Below are 20,214 nucleotides of genomic sequence, written 5' to 3' on the forward strand. Positions count from 1 at the left end.
TCCATATGAGTGTTGTAGGTGGAGCTCCTATAGCTCTGCAGCCAGGTTACTGGGGACTTGCCCCTCCAGGCAGGTGACTCCTCCCATCTGGGTATCACAATGAGCTTGTATACCACGTTAGCCAGGGTAGAGGGACTCCTGTATCAAGGCAGTAGACTCTTACCACCTGAGTGTCCAGGGGAGCTCATATACCACCACAGCCAAGGTAGAGGGTTCTTTCCCCTTCAGGCAGGAGACCTCTCTCAACAGGGTGTCAGGGGGAGCTTTTATAATGCAGCAGCCAGGATAGAGGGGACTGGACCCTCTATGTGGGATAACCCTGCCACCTGGTTATGGGAGTGGGAGCTCCTATACCTCTGCAGTTAGGGTAGAGTGGATTCGCCCCTCCAGGGGGAAGTCCCCTCCCACCTGGGTATAGGGGGTAGAACTCATATACCCTGCAGCCAGGGTAGTGGGAACTCACTCCTCCAGGCAAAAGACCCCTGCTACCTTTGTGTCAGGGAGAGATCTTATACCACCAGAGCTATGGTAGAGTGTACTTTCCCCTTCAGGCGGGAGACTGCTTCCACCTGGGTGTCCTGGGCAAATCCTATACCTCTGCAGCAAGATAGATGGGACTCTAGCCTCCTGGGGGGAGATTTTCCCAATTGCAAGTCAGGGAAGCTCTTATACTGCTACAGTCAGGGTAGAGCGAACTTGCCCTTCCAGTCGGGAGACCCCTCCCACCTGGGTGTCTGGCTGAGCTCCTATATCTCCACAGTCAGGGTAGAGGGGACTCACCCCTCCAATAGGGAGTCCCCTCCCACCTGGGTGTCCGGGGAAGCTTGATTACTTCAGCAGCCAGGGTAGAGGGGACTCCTCCCTATAGGCGGGAGACCCTTTCCACCTGGGTGTGTGTATGAGGGGAAGTCCTATACTGCCACAGCCAGCATAGAGGGAACACGCCCTTGCAGGCTGAAGACCCCTCCCACCTGGGTGTACTGGGAGCTCTAATATGGCAAGAGCTAATGTACAGGGGACTTGCCCTTCCAGGTGAGATACTCCTCCCACCTGTGTGTCAGGGGAGCTTATATACTGCCAATAGAGGGGAATCGGTTGTCCATTGGGAGGACCACTTCCACCTGGGTGTAAGGGGGCGCATGAGTAGCACCTTACCAGGGTAGAAAAGACTTGCCTCTCCAGGCGTGAGACCCCTCCTACCTGGGTGCACAGGGGGACTTCCTACACCAGTGCAGCCAGGTTAGAGGGGACTCACCTCTCCAGGCCAGAGACCCTCCCTCTTGGGTGTCAGGCTGACATCCTTTACCTAATAGAGAGGGGTCTCTCCCCACCAGGCAAGAGACCCATCCAAACTGGGTGTCTGGAAGACCTGGTACACCCTCTCATCCAGGGTAGAGGGAAGTCACCCATCTAGGCGGGAGACCCCTCCCAACTGGGTGTCAGCAGGGCTTAGAGGACTCTAGCCTCCTTGCTGAAGACTACTCCCAGTTGCTTGTCAGGGGAGCTCCTATACTGCATCAGCGATAGTAGAGGGGACTTCCAGCTCTAGGCGGGAGACTCCTCCCACCTGGGTGTCAGGGAGTGTTCCTATACCGCACAGCCAGGTTAGAGCTGACTTGCCAGGGTAAAGGGACAAATCTCTCCAGGCAGAAGACCCCTCCCACATGGGTGTCTGCTGGGGGTGTATTCATATACAGCTGCAGCTGGGGAGTACTCGCCCTTCCACGTGGGTGACCCCTCCCTACTGAGGGTAGGAGGGATCTTATACTCCCGCAGACAGGGTGAGAAGAATCACCCCTTTAGGTGGGATACATTCCCATTTGGGTGTCCGGGAACTTGTATACCACCTGAGCCAAGGTAAAGGAGACTCACCAATTCATGTGGGAGACCCCTCCAGCTTGGCTTTCAGCAGGAACTTGTATACCTTCCACAGCCAGGGTAAAAAGTATTTTCCCCTTATTGTGGCAGACCCCTCCCACCAGTGTGTCCAGCGCAGGGGGCTCATATAGCGGAGGACTCACCCCTCCAAGCGGGAGACGCCTCCACCTGGGTGTCTGGGGGAGTTTGAATACCTCTGCAGCCAGGGTAGAGGGACTTGCTGTTCCAGTCCGGAGACCCCTCCCACCTAGGTGTTGGGGGAAGCTCCTATACCACCACAGCCAGGGTAGAGGGGACTCGCCCCACTAGGCGGGAGACCCCTCCCAGCTGGGTGACAGGGAGAGTTCCTATACCGCTGCAGCCAGAGTAGAGAGGACTTGCCCTTGCACTCAGGAGACACCTCACACCTGTATTCTGCATGAGCTCCTAAACCTCTACAGCCAGGGTAGAGGGGATTAGTCCTTCCAATCGGGAGACCACTCCCACTTGGGTGTCCAGGGGAGCTTGATTACTGCAGCAGCCATGGTAGAGGGAACTCGCCCCTATAGGCAGGAGACCCCTCCCACTGGGTGTTCAGAAGAGCTCCTATATTGCCACAGCCAGCACTGAGGGAACACACTCCTTCAGGCGAAGCCCACTCCCACCTGGTTGTAATGGGAGGTTTGATACGGCAAGAGCTAAAGTAGAGGAGACTCGCTGCTCCAGTCGAGAGACCCCTTCCCACCTGTGTGTGAGGGAGAGCTTGTATATCTCCAAAGCCAGGGTAGAGGGGACTTGCCCCTCCAGGCGAGAGACCCCTCCCACCTGGATTTTAGGGAGAGTTCTTATAACCCTGTAGCCAGGGTAGAGGGGATTCGCCCCTCCATGTTGAGAGCCACAGCTGAGTCGGGATGGTGCCTGGCATTTTGCCAGAAGGAGTGGTTGAGAGGTGATGCAAGCGAGCCATTAAGATGATGATATTTAAGTTAAGCTGTGTATAATTGCTGTGACTGGGTTATGCTGGATTGTAACAGGCTGTGTATTCAATTGTATATAGACCCCTGCTGTCCGGCAATAGGGCAGCTCCTGCTGCCTTAGGTGCCTGTTACTTTTGAGTTCTCACTGGAGTTCCCGTTGTGTTCCCTTTGAGTACTCCCAGGGTTCCTGGAGTTCCTGTTAACTTCTCACCAAGCCTGGTGGAGGGCAGAGTGAGTTTCCAGGGAGTGCACATGGAGTGTCCGTGAGAGTCAGGGCAATAAAGTAGTTTCTGTTTCAACCTACAAGTGCCTTGTGGTGGCTCGGTTATTTTGTGCCCAGCAAGACTGTGGCATTTTGTGGCCCATGTGGGGGATGCCTGAAGCTTGGGGGTAAGTGAAATTGCTCACCCCTGAGGGCAGGGCAAGAGAATTGGTGACCATTTCAAAAAAAAATGTGTTCTTGTTTTGATTTGTTACATTTCTGTTTCAAGTTGCCTGCCCCTAGAAATAAATAGGATGCTAGAAAAGTTGTTCAGCCCTGAGGAAGAGATAAAGATAGACCACGAATATACATTTCAAGAAAATAGGAAAATTGATACAATGCATTTTTGTTCCGTTTTTGTTTCATTCTGTTTCGGTTTTGTTTTGTGTTATCTTGTTGGGTTGCATTATCTTTATAGTAGAAATATGGGATCAGAAATTGGTAAAAAAAAACAAACCAAAAGAGTGTTAAGTAAATTGCTAGAGGAGGGAGGCTCCCCAGTAAAACCAAGAACAGTTAGGGCATACGTTGATACAATAAAAAAATGTAGCCCATGGCTTTTTAAGAAGGTGTTGTTGAATATATCACAATGGGATGATCATGGTGAAGATTTAAGGGAGAGGGAAAAGAAAAACCCCGGAACTCTGCCAGTTGGCATATTGCCAACTGGATGATGTGGATGATGATATGATTTTGTTTACCTAGTCCAAAGACTTCAGTTCAGACTATGGTAGAAGACATGTTAGATCAAGTAAAAGAGAAGGTCTCTTGAGCTACTCAGACAGAGGAAGGAAGTTTAAAGGAGGAAGGGCTATCAGGGGAGAAATTACAACAGGACGATGCTACTAACAACTTTCTATCACCAAAGGGCATAAGTGTCCAACCAACAGCTCCACCTATGGAGACAACATATGCTGGGTGGCTCCCAACCCCCGTAGTTGATAGATGGGATCCTGAGACAGAACCTGAAAGATAAGCATGCCCTGTATTTGAGATGACAGGAGGGCAGCAAATTCACCATGCTCTAGATTTCAAAACAGTGAAGCCGCAGAAAGAGGCTGTAACAACCTATGGTCCTCAAGCCCCTTTCACTGTAAGTATGGTCAAATCCATTACCAACTTGGACATGATGCCAGCAGATTGGGATAGTATTTGTAAAGCTGTGCTAAATGGAGGACAATATCTGTTATGGAATGTTGCCAATCAGGAATTTTTCATGGAGATGGATGGGCAAAATGCAGCAGCCGGTTATCCTCAGAGAAATCTAGATATGTTTTGGGGAAAGGGACTTTATGAGGGTCAGCAGCAACAAATTGGATATGATCCTGCCATATACTCACAAATTGCTACATATGTGGTTAGGGCATGGAAGAATTTACAAGGACATGGAGATTTACAAGGTCAATTATTTAAGGTAATACAAGGAGCTAATGAACCTTATGCTGAATTTGTAGATAGGCTTATTCAAACAGCTACCAGAGTTTTCGGGGATACAGAACAAGCAATGCCATTAATTAAACAGCTAGCATATGAACAAGCAAATAGATGGTGCAAGGAGGCCATAAAACCATGAAAACATGTAGATTTAAACACATATGTTAAATTATGTAGAGACATTAATGAACAAGGGCAAGTCTTGGCAGCGGCAGTACAACAGGCTTTAGGTGTATGTGCCAGGCCAAAAACATGCTACAATTGTGGACAAACAGGACATTTTAGAAGGAGTTGCTCCATAGGAGGAGGGTTTAACAAAACTGGATATGATCAAAGGGGTAGAATACCAGGTATTTGCCCATGATGCCATAGAGGGACACATTGGACTAATGAATGCCATTCTCAAACCACCATAGAGGGTACTCCATTATCAAAACACAGACAAGGACCAGGTGTTTACCCATGATATCATGGAGAAAAGCACCGGGCTCCATTGCCAAAAAACGGACGGGGGGGGGGGGAGGCAATGCTCCGGGGCCCACAACCACAAATATACGGGGCACTGGAAGAACCCAGCAACACCATCAGGGTAATGCCCAGGACACATTATCCATTAGATCCCTCATTAGACAAACCAGAGGGAGCACAGGATTGTACATCTGTGCCTCCACCAGAGCAGTATTAACTCCAGAGATGGGAGTTCAAATCATTCCCACAGGGGTAAAAGGACCTCTTCCCCGAGGAACAGTAGGCTTATTATTAGGACGCAGTTCTTCTACTCTAAAAGGACTTATGAAAATCCCTGGTGTTATTGATCCCGATTATGAAGGTGAAATAAAAATGATAGCCAGTTTTCCAAGCAGTATATCAGTAATTTCACCAGGCGAAATAACAAAGTTATTAATAATAGCCAGCCTACATGATAAATTTTCCAGCCATACTAAAGAAAGAGTTTCCAGGGCATTAGGTTCCACAGGTGTAGATTGGGCAATGCTTTCTTTAAATTTAGATTCTAGCCCCATGCTAAAACTAAATATTCAATGACATGAATTTAATGGACTACTGGATACAGGTGCAGAACTTAGCATCATCTCTCGTCAAGAATGTCCAAAACATTGGCCATTAAAACAAGCCACTCAAACGCTCCGATGCCTAGGAGTGGCAACTAATCCCCATAGAAGTGCAATGGTATTAGATTGGAAGGATCCTGAAGGACGTGAAGGAACTATACAGCCATATGTATTGGATCATCTTCCTATAAATTTATGGCGATGAGATGTCCTAAATCAATTAGGACTAACATTAACAAATAACATCAATTCAAATGTGCCCACTATTATGACTAGACAAGGTTTTAGGAAAGTTAAAGGATTAGGAGAAAAAGGACAAAATATAGTGGCACCAATACAAATAGATCAAGAAAAAGATAGACATGGATTGGGTTTTCAGGAGGGGTGACTGGACAATAAAAATTACTTGGAAATCAGAAAGGCCAGTGTGAGTTCCTCAGTGGCCCCTGACTAAAGAAAAGATATAAGCAGCCCATGACCTGGTCAAACAACAATTATCGGAGGGACATATGCAACCTTCTGTATCTCCCCATAATTCTCCCATTTTTGTCATCAAAAAGAAATCTGGTAAATGGAGCTTATTGCAGGATTTAAGAGCCATTAATAATGAGATGGTTATTATAGGACCTGCAGGGATTCCCCAATTATCTGTTTGCCAAAAACCTGGTATGTTTTATTTATAGATAGTAAAGATTCTTTTTTCAATTCCAATTCATCCTGAGGATAGTCCACGTTTTGAATTTACTATCCCTGCACAGAATCATGAAAGTCCTGATCAAAGATGTGAGTGGAATATACTCCCTCAAGGGAAGGCTAATAGCCCAACTATGTGTCAAATTTATGTTAACAAAGCAATCCAGCCACTTAGAAATAAAAATCTTGAACTACAAATATTTCACTATATGGATGATGTATTAGTAGCGCACAAAGATAAAAACACATTGCTAGAATGTTATGCCACACTTGCAAACTTATTAAAATTTATAATCTAGAAATAGCAATAGATAAAGTACAATTAAATTTTCCAATTAATTATTTAGGAGTTCTATTATCCTTAGCCATGGTCCGTCAACCAAAAATTCAAATATGAGTAGATCAACTCAAATCACTTAACAACTTTCAAAAGTTATTAGGAGACATAAATTGGATAAGGCCTTACCTAGGCATACCAACAGGAGATTTGGGACTTTTATTTGGTATCCTAAAAGGTCCATCAGATCCAAATTCACCCCACAAGTTAACACCTGAAGCAAGAAAGACATTAAAAATCATTGAAACATATATGGAAAATATACATTTGGATAGAATTGATATACATATGCCTTTATTATTTATGGTACTACCAACAAAAAATATTCCTACAGGAGTATTTTGGAAAGAAGGCCAATTATTATGGATACATTTATCTTATTCTCCTAACATAAATCTCACTGGTTATCCTGAGGCTTTAGGACAATTAATACCCAAAGGAATAAAAGCAGCAAAGGGAGTGTTTGGAATTTCTCCCAATAAGATCATTTCTCTATATACAATGGATCAAATTGATGAGTTAGCTAATGAGTTAAATACTTGGGCAATAATCATGTGAAAATCTATTTGATTTGATTACCACTTACCATCTAATCCTTTGTTGTCTTCTTGGTCTTATCATCCTTTAGTTTTTTCAAAAATTACAAAAAAATAAAAACACCTATCATGAATGCTCCAAATATAACCACTGATGGGTCAAATAATGGTACAGCAACAATAGTTACCCCTGATCAAGCTTTTACATTTTTAGTACCCAAACAATCAGCTCAAAAGGTAGAGCTTAATGCAGTATTACAAGCTTTTATGATGTTTAAAGTTTCTGTATTTAATTTATTTTCTGATAGTCAGTATATAGTTAATGCAATAGTTAATGCTATAGTATCTCTTGAAGATGCAGGTAGGATTTCCCCTTCCTCTACTGTTTTCTCTTTGCTTTCCACTATACAAAGTCTAATCTGGGACATAAAAGATCCATTCTTTATAGGACATATCAGGGCACATACAGGATTGCCTGGAGCCCATAGTTTGGGCAATGATTTAGCAGATAAAATTACACATGACATACATATTTTCTCTACAATAGAAGAAGCTATAAATTTTCATAAATGGTTCCATGTGAATGCTAATACTTTACAAAAGCATTTTAAAATAACTAAGGAACAAGCTAGACGAATAATTAAACAATGTCAAAATTGTATGACCTTTTTACCACAAGTTAATCTTGGGGTCAATCCTAGAGGACTGATACCTAACCATATTTGGCAGATGGATATCACACACTTGCCAGAATTTGGAAAATTAAAATATTTGCATGTTACAGTTGATACTTCTTCCAGATTTTTGATGGGCTCCCTTCATGTGGAGAAAAAACTAAAGATATTATAGCTCATTGCTTACAAAATTTTGCCATTGTGGGAGTTCCAAAACAGTTAAAAACAGATAATGGCCCTGGTGATACTTTTACCTCTTTTAAACAATTTTGCTCATCATTTGGCATTACTCATATAACAGGAATCCCCTACAATCCACAGGGACAAGGCATAGTTGAAAGAGCTCATCAAACTATTAAAATGTACTTATTAAAGCAAAAAGAGGGAATTGGGAAGGGGTATATATATCCCCCCAAAATAAACTTAAAATAACGCTTTTTACTCTAAATGTTTTAAATTTGGATTCATCAGGGCTTATTGCTGTGGAAAGACACATGTGTACAAAAATGTACATAATCCCAAGGTACTTTGGAAAGATATTCTAACAGGACAATGAGAGGTCCTGACCCAGCAATTGTCTGGAGTCGTTGTTCTGTTTGTGTGTTTCCACAGGGAGAACTGCAGCCAATTTGGATTCCAGAGAGAGTAACTAAAGCAATTTCTACAGACCAATAAGAAGATGACTTGGCTCAAATCCATAACAGCTGATATCCAGAACTCCAGTTTGGCTATCCTTACATCTGCCACAGTAGTTCTCCCACACTTGTAGGCTAATGAATAATGAACACCATTAAGGCCTCTTTCAAATGTAAAAAAATAAAAATAAAAAAAATAAAAACACCTTGGGGCTTGTTTGTGGGAATACCTTTAGACCAATATGCAAGTTACAGGAAGAAGGATGGGATATCAAAAGAAGAGTCAAACCCAGGTGGTAACCAGGATGTTTTTTTTTTTTTTTTTTTTTTTCAATATCTATTTTATTATTGCCCTTTCCAATATTATAAATTCTATTTTATTTTTTGAACTCATACAGACCTAAGTTAATGTTTTTCTGATCAGCTCTATTTTTTGACTGTGGAGTTTTTGAGCATTGCAATGGGGATTTCACCTGCGAAAGCTACAAGGGCTTTACTATTATGTTATGTGTTGTATGTACTGTATTATGTGTGCACACTTGTGTTTTGTGTTGTATGTCTGTTTGTGCATATGTCCATATATCATATATGAGGAGCGCTCATGAAAAAATGGAAACAAATATATATTTTTTTAATTATTCACGTGATTTAAATGGTTTAATTTAAATTTTGTAAACAGTTGTTTAGTATTGTTTTAAAATGTGAATAAAAAAAGGAGGATAACAGATCTGTTTGTTTACATTCACCTATCCTTTTCATTATATCTAATTTTGTTAAGGATACTAAATTGTTTAGAAATTTGCTTTTTTTAGTGCCTGCTGGAAAGTTACATATTTTGTTTTAGCCATCATTGCCAGAATTCCTATCTTTATCCCAGTGCCACTGAAGACAAAGATAAAACCAAACTACAGCTTCTGCAATAGCTATCACAACAAATTGTATAAACTGATGCATCAATGAATAATGTAACTCAATAAGTGATGCTCAATCAAGAAGTTGATTTTCTTTTGGAGGAAATGGATATATTGATGGATTCCTCTGCTTTGAACTGCTTGCAGAACTTGCCTGGAATATGTATCACTTGTATGCATTGTGAACTCTCTTTTGGTGCAGCGACTTGTGGTAGTGATGGGGTATTTTTGCTGATGGTGTTATCAGTGGTAAAATTTTTCCATAAGGAGCCATCAATTGGCTTGGTGTCATGGCATTTTGTATCCTCCTCCCTTCTCCTTGTGATGGTTGGTATTCAGAAGTATGGCTGTATGCTGGGCAGGTAGTCAATGATGGGCAAGATACAATTGCAATGTTACCAACCTAAGACAGGAGGCTGACGCCTTGAGTTCAGCTCATCTGATGACGGGTAAGGACCATATGTAGTATTGGACAACCTAAGACAGGCACGGTCCTTAAACCACATGCTTGTTGTTTAATTAAACAGAAGGGGAGAGATGTTGAGAGCCACAGCCGAGTAGGGATGGTGCCTGGCATTTTGCCAGAAGGGGTGATTGGGAGGTGATGCCAGAGAGCCATTAAGATGATGATAATTAAGTTAAGCTCTGTATAATTGCTGTGACTGGATGATGTTGGATTGTAACAGCCTTTGTATTCAGTTGTATATAGACCCCTGCTGTGGGGCAATAGGGAAGATCCTGCTGCCTCCAGTGCCCGCTACTTTTGAGTTCTCCGGGAGTTCCAGTTGAGTTCCCATGGGGCCTTTTGGAGGGCAGAGAGAGTTTCCAGGGAGTGAGCGTGTAGTGCTGGTGTGAGTTGGGGCAATAAAGTAGTTCCTGTTTGAACCTACAAGTGCCTCTTGGCGGCTCAGTTATTTTGTGCCCAGCCAGACTGCGGCACCTCCAGGAGGGAGACCCTTTTCACTTGGGTGTCCTGATGAACTCCTATACCGCTGAAGCCAGGGAAGAGGGGACTCGCACCACTATACGGGAAACCCCTCCCACCTGGGTTTCAGTGGTGGTTTCTATACCGCTGCAGCCAGGGTAGTGCGGACTTACCCTTCCAGTCAGGAGATCCCTCCTATGTGAGTATCTGGGTGAGCTCCTATACTTTCACAGCCAGGGTAGTGGGGACACGCCCCTCCAATTGGGAGACCCCTCCCACCTGGGTGTAGGGTGAGCTCCTATACAACTGCAGCCATGGTATAGGGGACCTGTGCATCCAATCGGGAGACCCCTCCAACATGGTTATCAGGGGGAGCTAGTATATCGCGTCAGCCAGGATAGAGGTGATTCGCCCCTCCAGGCGGGAGATCCATCCAACCTGGGTGTCAGGGAAAGCTAGTAAACCACTGTATCCAGGGTTGAGGTGACTTGCCTCTTCAGGTGGGAGAAACTCCCACCTGGGTGTGTGTGGGGAGACCTCATATATCGCTTCAGCCTAGGTAGTGGGGACTCACCCCTTCAGGCAGGTGACCTCTCCCACCTGGGTGTCACAGGGAACTTATATACCCCCCCTTAGGCAGGTTAGAGGAGACTCGCTCATTAAGGCTGGAGACCCCTCTTCCTGGTGTCAGCGGGAGCTCATATACCACCATAGCCCTTCCCAATGGGTGTCAGGGGGAGCTACTATACCACGTCACTCGAGGCGGGAGAACCCTCCCACCTGGGTGTAGGGGGAACCTTCTATACCACTGCTGTCAGTGTAGAGGGGACTTGCCTCTCCAGGATGGAGACCCTCCCACCTGGGTGTCATGGGGAGATCCTTTATTTCTGCAGCCAGGGTAGAGGGGATTCGCTCATCCAGGCGAGAGACTCATCCAACCTGGGTGTCACGGAAAGCTAGTAAACCACTGCAGCCAAGAGAGAGAGGACTTGACCCTTCAGGCGTGAGACCCTTCCCATCTGGATATGAGGTGGGAGCTCCTATACCACAGCAACCAGAATAGAGGGGACTTGCCCCTCCAAGTAGGAGATCCCTTCCACCTAGGTGTTTGGGAGAGTTGGTACACCCCTCAGCCAGGGTACAGAGAAGTCAACCCTCTCGGTGAGAGACACCTCCCACCTGGGTTTCAGAGGGAGTTTTTATACTGCTACAGCCAGGGTAGAGGGGACTCGCCCGTCCAGATGGGAGAGCCCTTCCACTTGGTTGTCTAGGGGAGCTCCTATACAACTGAAGCCAGGGTAGAGGAAACTTGCACCTCTAGGCTGGAGACCCCTCCCACATGGGTGTCAGGGGCAGTTCCTATACTGCTGCAGCCAGGGTAGAGGGGACTTGGCCCTCCAATCAGGAGGCCCCTCCCTCATCGGTGTCCTGGGGAGCTTGATTACAGCAGCAGCCAGGGTAGAGGGAACCTGTCCCTCCAGGCAAGAGGTCCATCCAACCTGGATGTCAGAGAAAGCTATTAAACCACTGCAGCCAGGGTAGAGGGGACTCAACTCTTTAGGTGAGAGTCCCCTCCCATCAGGGTATGGGGTGGAGCTCGTATACCATAGCAGCCAGAATAGAGGGGACTCGCCCTTCCAAGCAGAAGAACCCTCCTTCCTGTTTGGGTGAGCTCCTACACCTCCCACACCAGGCTAGAGGGAAGACCCTGTAGGTGGAAGACCCCTCCCATCTGTGTGTTGAGGGGGAGGTGATACCACTGCAGCCAGGGTAGAGTGGACTCTCAGATCCAGGCTGGGGTCCCCTCCCACATGAGTGTCAAGGAAAGCTAGTGTACCAAGGCAGCCAGGGTAGAGAGGACTCATCCCTTCAGGAGGAAGACCCTCCCCTCTTGGTATGGGCAAGAGCTCCTATACTGCCGCACCCATGGTACAGTAGACTCTTCCCTCCTGTTGGGAGACCCCTCCCACCTGGTGTCTGGGGGAGCTTTTACACCTCCTCAGCCATGGTAGAGTGGACTCACCCCTCTAGGCGAAATTCCTTTCCCAAATGGGTGTACGGGGAGCTCCATTACTGCTGCAGCAAGGGTATAGGTGAATCTCCCCTACAGGGGAGAGACCCCTCAAAACTGGGTGTCTAATGGAATTCATACACCACTGTAGCCAGGGTTGAGGGGACACACCCCTCTGGCCTCAGACCCCTCCCACCTGGGTGATTGGGGGAAACTCATATATCTTAGCAGCCAGGATAGAGGGGACTCACCCCTCCAGGACTCATCCCTCCACCTGAGTGTCTGGGAGAGCTTATTTATGGCTGCAACCAGGGTAAAGGGGATTAGACCCTTCAGGCGTGAGACCACTCCCACCTGGGTGGGGGGGCTTCTATACCACCCTAGCCAGGGTAGAGGGGACTCACCCTTCCAGGTGGGAGACCCTCCCACCTGGGTGTCAAGGGAGCTCATATATTGCCCCAGTAATGCAAGAGGGGACTTGCCTCTCTAGGGGGGAGACCCCTCCCACCTGGTGTTGGAGGAGCTCTTATACAGCCTCAGCCATGGTAGAGGGGACTCGCCCCTTTAGCCTGAGTTCCTGTCACATATTGGTGTCTGGGGGAGCATGCTGCAGCAAGGGTCCAGGGGACTCGCCCCTCCAGGTTGAAGACCCCTCCCAACTGTGTGTAGGAGAGAGCTTCTCTACCCCCACAGCCAGGGTACAGGGTACTCGCCTTTTCAGGCAGGAGAACCCTCCTGCCATGGTGTCAGGGAAAGCTAGTATGTTATTGCAGCTAGGGTAGAGGGGACTCCCCCTTTTCAGGTGTGAGACCCCTCTCATCTGGGCATGGGGGAGAGCTTGGAAACCAAGGCTGACTGGGTAGAGGGGAATCACTCCTCCATACTGGACACCTCTCCCACCTGGGTGTCCTGGGGAGCTTATACACCGGCTTCCAGGCTAGAGGGGACTCACCCTTCTAGGCGGGTGACCCCTCCCACGCTGATGTCAGGGTGAGCTTGTATTCCGCCTTAGCCAGTGTAGAGGGGACTCGCCTCCCCAGGCAGGAGACCCCTCCCACCTGGGTGTGTTTGTGTGTGTGGGGTTCTTATAGAACTGCAGCTGGGTAGCAGGGACTAGCCCATGAAGGCAGGTGAACACTTTCACCTGGGTGTCAAGGGGAGTTTGTATCCCACCACAGCCAGGGTAAACGGAACTCACCCCTGCACGGGGGAGACCCCTCACACCTGGGTGTCCCGTGAACCCTTATAAGGCTCCAGTCAAAGTAGAGGGGACTCACCCCTCCAGGTGGGAGACCCCTCCTAACTGGGTGTAGGCAGAGCTTGTATTCGTCTGAAGCCAAGGGAGAGAGGACTTGCACCTCCAGTTGGAAGACCCCTCCCACCTGTTTTTAGAGAAGTTTGTGTACCTATACCGCCTTAGCCATGGTGAAGGGGAATGGCCCCTCCAGGCATGAGTCCCTCCCATCTGGGTATTGAGGGGGAAGCTCCTGTACTGCCGCAACCAGGATAGCGGGGACTCATACCACTAGAAGGGAGATCCCTCACACATGGTTGTCAGGGGAGTTCATATGCCACATAAGGCAGGATAGAGATGACTCGCCACTACAGGAAGGAGATACCACCCAAGAGGGTAACCCCTCCAAGCGGGTTAACCCTCCCACTTGGGTGTCCGGTGGAGCTCATATACCACCACAGCCAGGAGAGTGGGGACTCACCCCAAAAGGCAGGTGACCCCTCCCACCTGGGTGTTGGGGGGAGCTTGAATAACTCCGCAGTCAAGATACAGGTGACTCACACCTACAGGCGGGAGACCCCTCCCACCTGGGTGTCATGGGGAGCTCCTATACTGCCAGAGCCAGGGTAGAGGTGTTTGCCTCTTTAGGTGGGAGACTCCTCCAACTTGGTGTTTCTGCAGTACTTATAGGGCACCAGCCAGGGTAGAGGGGACTCATGACTCCAGCAGGAGACCCCTCTCATCTGAGTGTGTGTGTGTGTGTGTGTGTGTGTGGGCATTTATACAACCTTAGCAAGGGTAGATGTGACTTGCCCCTCAAAGCGAGAGTCTCCTTCGAACTGGGTGTCTGGGAGAGCATGCGTATAGCAGCAGCCAGGGTAGAGGGGACCCGCCCCTCCAACCGGGACACCCCTCCTACCAGGTTTCATTGGAACTCCTTTACCGCCACAGCCAGGGTAGAGTGGATTCTCCCCTCCAAGCCAGAGACTTCTCCCACCTAGGTGTAGGGTGGGGGGTTTCGTGTACCACTCAAGCCAAGGTAGAAGGGACTCACCTCTCCATGTGGGAGACCCCTCCGACTTGGGTGTCTTTGGATAGCTTATACACCTCCGAATCAAGGTAGAGGAGATTCGCCCCTCTAGAGGGGAGACCCCTCCCAACTGGTTGTCACGGGGAGCTCATGTACCACTGCAGGCAGGTTAGAGTGTACTTGTCAATCCAGCCGGGAGACCCCTCCTACCTGGGTGTCAGGGGGAGGTCCTATACCTCTGTAACCAGGGTAGAGGTGACTCCCCCCTTCAAGTAGGAGACCCCTCTCACCTGAGTTTCCCGGGGAGCTTGTATACCACCCCAGACAAGGTAGAGGAAACTCGCCCCTAAAGGTGAGAGACTCCTCCCACCTTTGTGTCCTGGGGAGGGGGGCTTCTTATACAGCTGCAGGCAAGGTAGCAGGAACTGGAAACCCTAGGCGGAAGAGGACTTTCACCCGGGTGTCCGAGGGATTGCTTATCCTGCAGCAGCCAAGGTAGAGGGGACTGGCCCATCCAGACAAGAGTCCCCTCCCACCACATTGTCGGGGGGAGCTCATATACCATCCCACCCAGGAGAGAGGGTACATACCACTCCAGGTAGGAGATCCCTCCCACCTGAGTGTCAGGGAAAGCTAGTATAACACTGGAGCCAGGGAAAAAGGTACTCACCCTTTCAGGCGGGAGACACCTCCCATATGGGTAAGGGAGAGGCTCGTATACTATGGTAGCCAGGGTACAGTGGACTTGCCATCCATGCAAGAGACCCTTCCTACCTGTGTGTGGGGGTAGCTTGTATACCACCACAGCCAGGGTAGAGTGGACTTGCCCCTCCAGGCAGAAGAGCTCTCCTACCTGGGTGTCTGGGGGAGCTATTATACCACCGCAGCCATGGTAGAGGTTAATTTCCCCTTCAGGCGGGAAACCCCTCTGACCTGGGAGTTGGGGGGAACTCATATACTGCTGCATCCAGGGAAGAGGGTACTCACTCCTCCAGGTGGGAGAACCCTCCCAACTGTGTGTCAGAGGAGCTCCTATACCACCGCAGGCAGAGTAGAGGGAACACTTCTCCAGATGGGAGACCTCTTCCACTTGGGTGTCCTAGGGAGCTCCTATACCGCTGCAGCAGGGTCGAAGGTGTGAGTTACCTCTACCCTGGCTGCTGGGGTATATGAGCTCACCTGACACCCAGGTGGGAGGAGTCTTCTGCCTGGAGGGGCGAGTACCCTCTACCCTGGCTAAGGCAGTATAGGACTTACAACCATTCCCAGGTGTGAGGTGTCTCTTGCCTGGAGGTGCAAGTCCCCTCTACCCTGGCTAAGGCAGTATAGATGGGAGGTGTTTCTTCCCTGGAGAGCTCCTATACTGCCACAGCCATGGTGGAATAAACTTGTCCCTCCATTCGGGAGACCCCTCCCACCTGGGTGTCTGGGGGAGCTTCTCACCCAGGGTAGAGTGGACTCACCCATCCAGGCAGGAGACCCCTCCCAAATGAGTATAAGGGGAGCTCCATTACTGCTGTAGACAGTGTAGAGGGTAATTTCCCCTAGAGACTGAAGACCCCTCCCACCAGGGTGTCTAGGGAAACACACCTTTGCAGCCAGGGTAGAAGGCACTCGCCCCTCCAGACTGATTACCATTCCACCTGGGTGTTGGTGGGAGCTCCTTTATGGCTGCAGCCACAGTACAAGGGACTCCACCCTCCAGGCTGGAGACACATTCTGGCTGCCAGGGGGATTACTTATACCATTGCAGGCCGAGTAGAGGTTATTCTCCCCTCCAGTTGGAAGACCCCTCCAACTTTTGTGTCAGGGGAGCTCATATACCACAGTAGCCAGGGCAGAGGGGACTCACCCCTCCAGAAAGGAAACCCCTCCTTCCTGGGTGTTGCAGGGAGCTTATATACCAAGATACCCAGGGTAGAGGGGACTGGAGTTGCAAATCCCCTCTACCCTGGCTTTGGTGGTATATGAGCTCCCCCAAAACCCAGGTGGCTGGGGTCTCCCACCTGGAGGGGCAAGTCACCTCTACCCTGGCTGTGGCTGTTTTGAGTTCAACCCAACACCCACGTGTGAGAGGACTCCCACCTATAGGGGTGAGTGCCCTATAACCTGGCTGCAGCAGTATAGGAGCTCCCTCAACACCCAGGTTGGATGTGCCTCCTGCATGGAGGAGGGAGTCCCTCTACCCTGGCTGTGAGGCTATAGGAGCTGCCTTGAATCCCAGGTGGAAGTGGCCTTCTATCAGGAAGGGCGAGTCCCCTCTATCCTGACTGCAGTGGAATATGGGGGTAAAAGGGATTAAGGAGAATGGGTGGCACAGGGTGAGGAGGGATCATGGCCCAAATTCACTGTGAGGTTTCAGGATTGAGTAGCAGAGCTTAGGCTGAAGGTGGCCAAAGCCCCCAGGCAAGGGGCACTGCTACCTTTTCCAAAAGGAAGACCGCAGGGTCAAACATCCCAGTTCCATCTCCTGGCTCTGGTGAGCATCCTGGGAAAGATATCTGGAAAAAGAAGCCAACAGGGACAAGGACAACAGGAGGGCCAAAGGAAGGCACAGCTTGAGAAGGGTGTTTGTGGGGTGTGGGACATGACCGCAGAAAGGAGCCCATGCTAGGGACCTAGAGGAGGGCCCAGGCTAGGGGAGAGAAGAGAATGGCAGGGCTGGGCAGGCATGGATTGCACTAGGGTTCTGAGATGCAGGGAACGCAAGGGGACCAGGGAAGTGGCCCCAGTGAGGCCCACAGTTCAAGCCCAGGGAAGCATGGAGTAAGACGGACCCCCAGAGGCTCAAGAGAGTAGCCAATCCAGGTAATGGAGAGCCAATGTCAAGCACTGGGGCAGGTGTCTCAGGACAGTGGAAAGTGCTGGGGAGGGAAGGCAGGAGATCCAGCAGGGGGGAGGGCGTTTAGAGGCCCAGTGCCACTACCAGGTGTCAGGGTTCTGAGTGCTGCCCCAAGGGTCTAGGGAGAGCAAGTTGCTAGTCGAGGGTCAGGGTTCTTTTTCCCATAAGGCGCCCTGGCCCAGATGAGGATCAAGGGCCAGGGACCAAGCCAAAGGGCCTGTAAAGAAACAGGGTCCAGGTGGAGTGCAATGTGAGGGCACAGTGGGGGGTCTCGGTGGGGGCAGAGATGAGCAAGAGCTAGGACCCAAACAAGGAGCACAGGCAAAGGACTGACCCCCCAAAAGGTATTAGGGACCCAATGAGCAGGAGGACCCTGCTCCAGGAAAAAGCACCACAGGAGGGATGAAGGAGGGTACAGAGTGAATAGCCAGAGGAAGGGTGTTAATGGGGTGTGTGACAGGACTCCAGATTGGAGCCCAGGCTAAGGACCAACACGAGGGCCCAGGCCAGGAAAGGGCAGGGAAAGGTGGGCCTGGGCAGACGGGTGACAGTAGGGATCTAAAGTTCAGGGAAGCCAAGGGTAGTAGGATACTGGCCCCATTGAGGCTCGCAGTTCAAGCCGAGGGAAACACTGAGCAAGAAGGTCCCCCAGGGTCTCAAGCAAGAAAGCGGCCAGGAAATAGAGAGCCAAGGCATAGGCAAGGGGCTCAGGAGAGTGGACAAGGCTTTGGAAGGTTGGCAGAGGATCCGACAGGGGTCAGGCAGGCTCCTGGCCCAGGGCGACTGCCAGGTGTCAGGGTTGTGTGTTCAGGGTCAAAGGCCCAGAGAGATAAAGGGGCCCAGTCAAGGGGCAGGACTCAGTTTCCCATAAGTGGCTCTGGCCCAGATGAGAATCCAGGGACAAGGACCTGGAAAAGGAGGAGGGTAATGGGAGCACCTGGCTGGAGGGGGGGGTCTCGGTGGGTGTTTTAGGGGGGCAAGGTCCAGGATCCAAGCCAGGTGCCCAGGCAAAGGACCCACCTGACTCACCATGGATGAGGGACCCAAGGAGCAGGAAACCTGCAAGCGCCAGGAGAAAGCCCAGAGGAACAGGAAAAAGGGTTGCGGAAGTATGTGGAGACAAAATAAAGCGCAACGGGCACCTAAGGGAGGAGGCTGGCAGTCCCAAGTAAGGGGCCTCCATGTCAGATCCAAAAGGAATAAATCTCACGCTATGCCAAGTGACCTGAGGAACAATGTCAAGGGCTCATGTGAATGCCAGGCTTGGGGACTGAAGCACAAATAGGGTTAGGGAGGGTGGGTAGGGGCAGCATGCAAGGCTAGAGGGCAGGGGAGGGAAGGGAGTGGATCTCTCAGGGCTGGGTTCGAGCAAATTGCATGTTAACAGCCAGGACTCAAGGTTCAGGTAGCAAAGGGGACTCAGGCAAGGGACAGGCCTGTGTTTTCCATAGGGAGCCTTAAGGGAGCAGAGGCCAGCCAATTTGGCTCCTCTACCCAGGTGAATACATACTCTGAGAGCGACCTGGACCTAAGGAAGGTCAAAATAGGGCACTCTGAGGGGATACCTGGAGTATGGAGGTTGTGGGGGTGGTCAGTTGGCAGCCTGGACCCATTTGAGGAGCGCAGGCTAGGGAGAAGCAGGGAAAGCGAAGGGTCCCCTCAGTGCCGGTATATCATAGCACCAGTGGAACAGAGGGGTGGCACAGGATGGGGACTATAAAAAGAGGGCTAAAACCAAGGAAAGGGAAAGGGTCCCACAGAAAAGCAGACAGGGGCTCAAGCAAGGAGCTGTGCCCAGTAATGGAAAGCAAAGTGCTAGCATCCAGGGCAGGGTGAATGAAAATGGGAATGAATGGGGAGGGGAGGGAGGGGAGAAATATGAGCAGGTGGTGCAGTGGGATGAAGGATGAAATCCCAGGTCCACTGCAGGGGGTCAATACTGGGTAGCAGGCCACAGGCTCGGGGAGGCCAAAGGGCCCAGACAAGGGGCAGGGCTACATTTTTTCCAAAGAAAGCCCACAGGGTCACAAGGCCAGGTTAAGTACCTGGCCTGGTGAGCATCCTGGGAAGGGGATCAGGGAAGTGGGCTTGGGAGATATAGAAAAAAAAAAGAGGGCCGATGAGGGCACAGGCTCAAAGGCTGCAGGACAGGTCTGGGTTGGGTAGGTTCCAAGACCCCAGCAAGTAGCTAAGAAAAGGGACCTAGAGGTGGGCCCAGACCAGGGGAGAGAAGGAAAGGGCAGGACCAGTAAGGCAAGACTGTACTAGGGTACTGCAGTACAGGAAAGCCAAGGGGAGGAGAGAAGTGGCCCCATGAGGGGCCTTCAGACAAAGCCCAGAAAAGAAAGGAACATGAAAGGCCACCAGAGGCTCAAGTGAGGAGCCAGGCAAGGTAATGGAGTGCCAAGGTCCAGGGATTGGGGAGGGGGCTTAGGACAGTGGACAAGACTTGGGAGGGAAGGCAGGGGGTCTATCAGGGTGCAGTCAGGCTTCAGGCCAAGGGTCACAACAGGTATCAGGGTTCCTGGTGCAGAACGAAGCACCGAAGAAGAGTAAGCGGCCCAGGTGAGGGGCAGGGTTCTGTTTTTCATAAGGCACTCTCGCCCAGATGAAAATCCAAGGACAGGGACCTTGCAAAGGATACCTGGCAATTGAAGGGGGCCAGAATGAGGGCTATGGGAGTGCAAGGACTGTGATCACAGTGGGTTGTGGTGGGAGGTGAGCCAGAACAATAATCAGGTGCTTAGACAAGGTATCCACCCGAGCAACCAAGGACAAGGGATCCA

This window comes from Marmota flaviventris, chromosome 12, assembly GCF_047511675.1.
Source record: "Marmota flaviventris isolate mMarFla1 chromosome 12, mMarFla1.hap1, whole genome shotgun sequence".
NCBI lineage: Eukaryota > Metazoa > Chordata > Mammalia > Rodentia > Sciuridae > Marmota > Marmota flaviventris.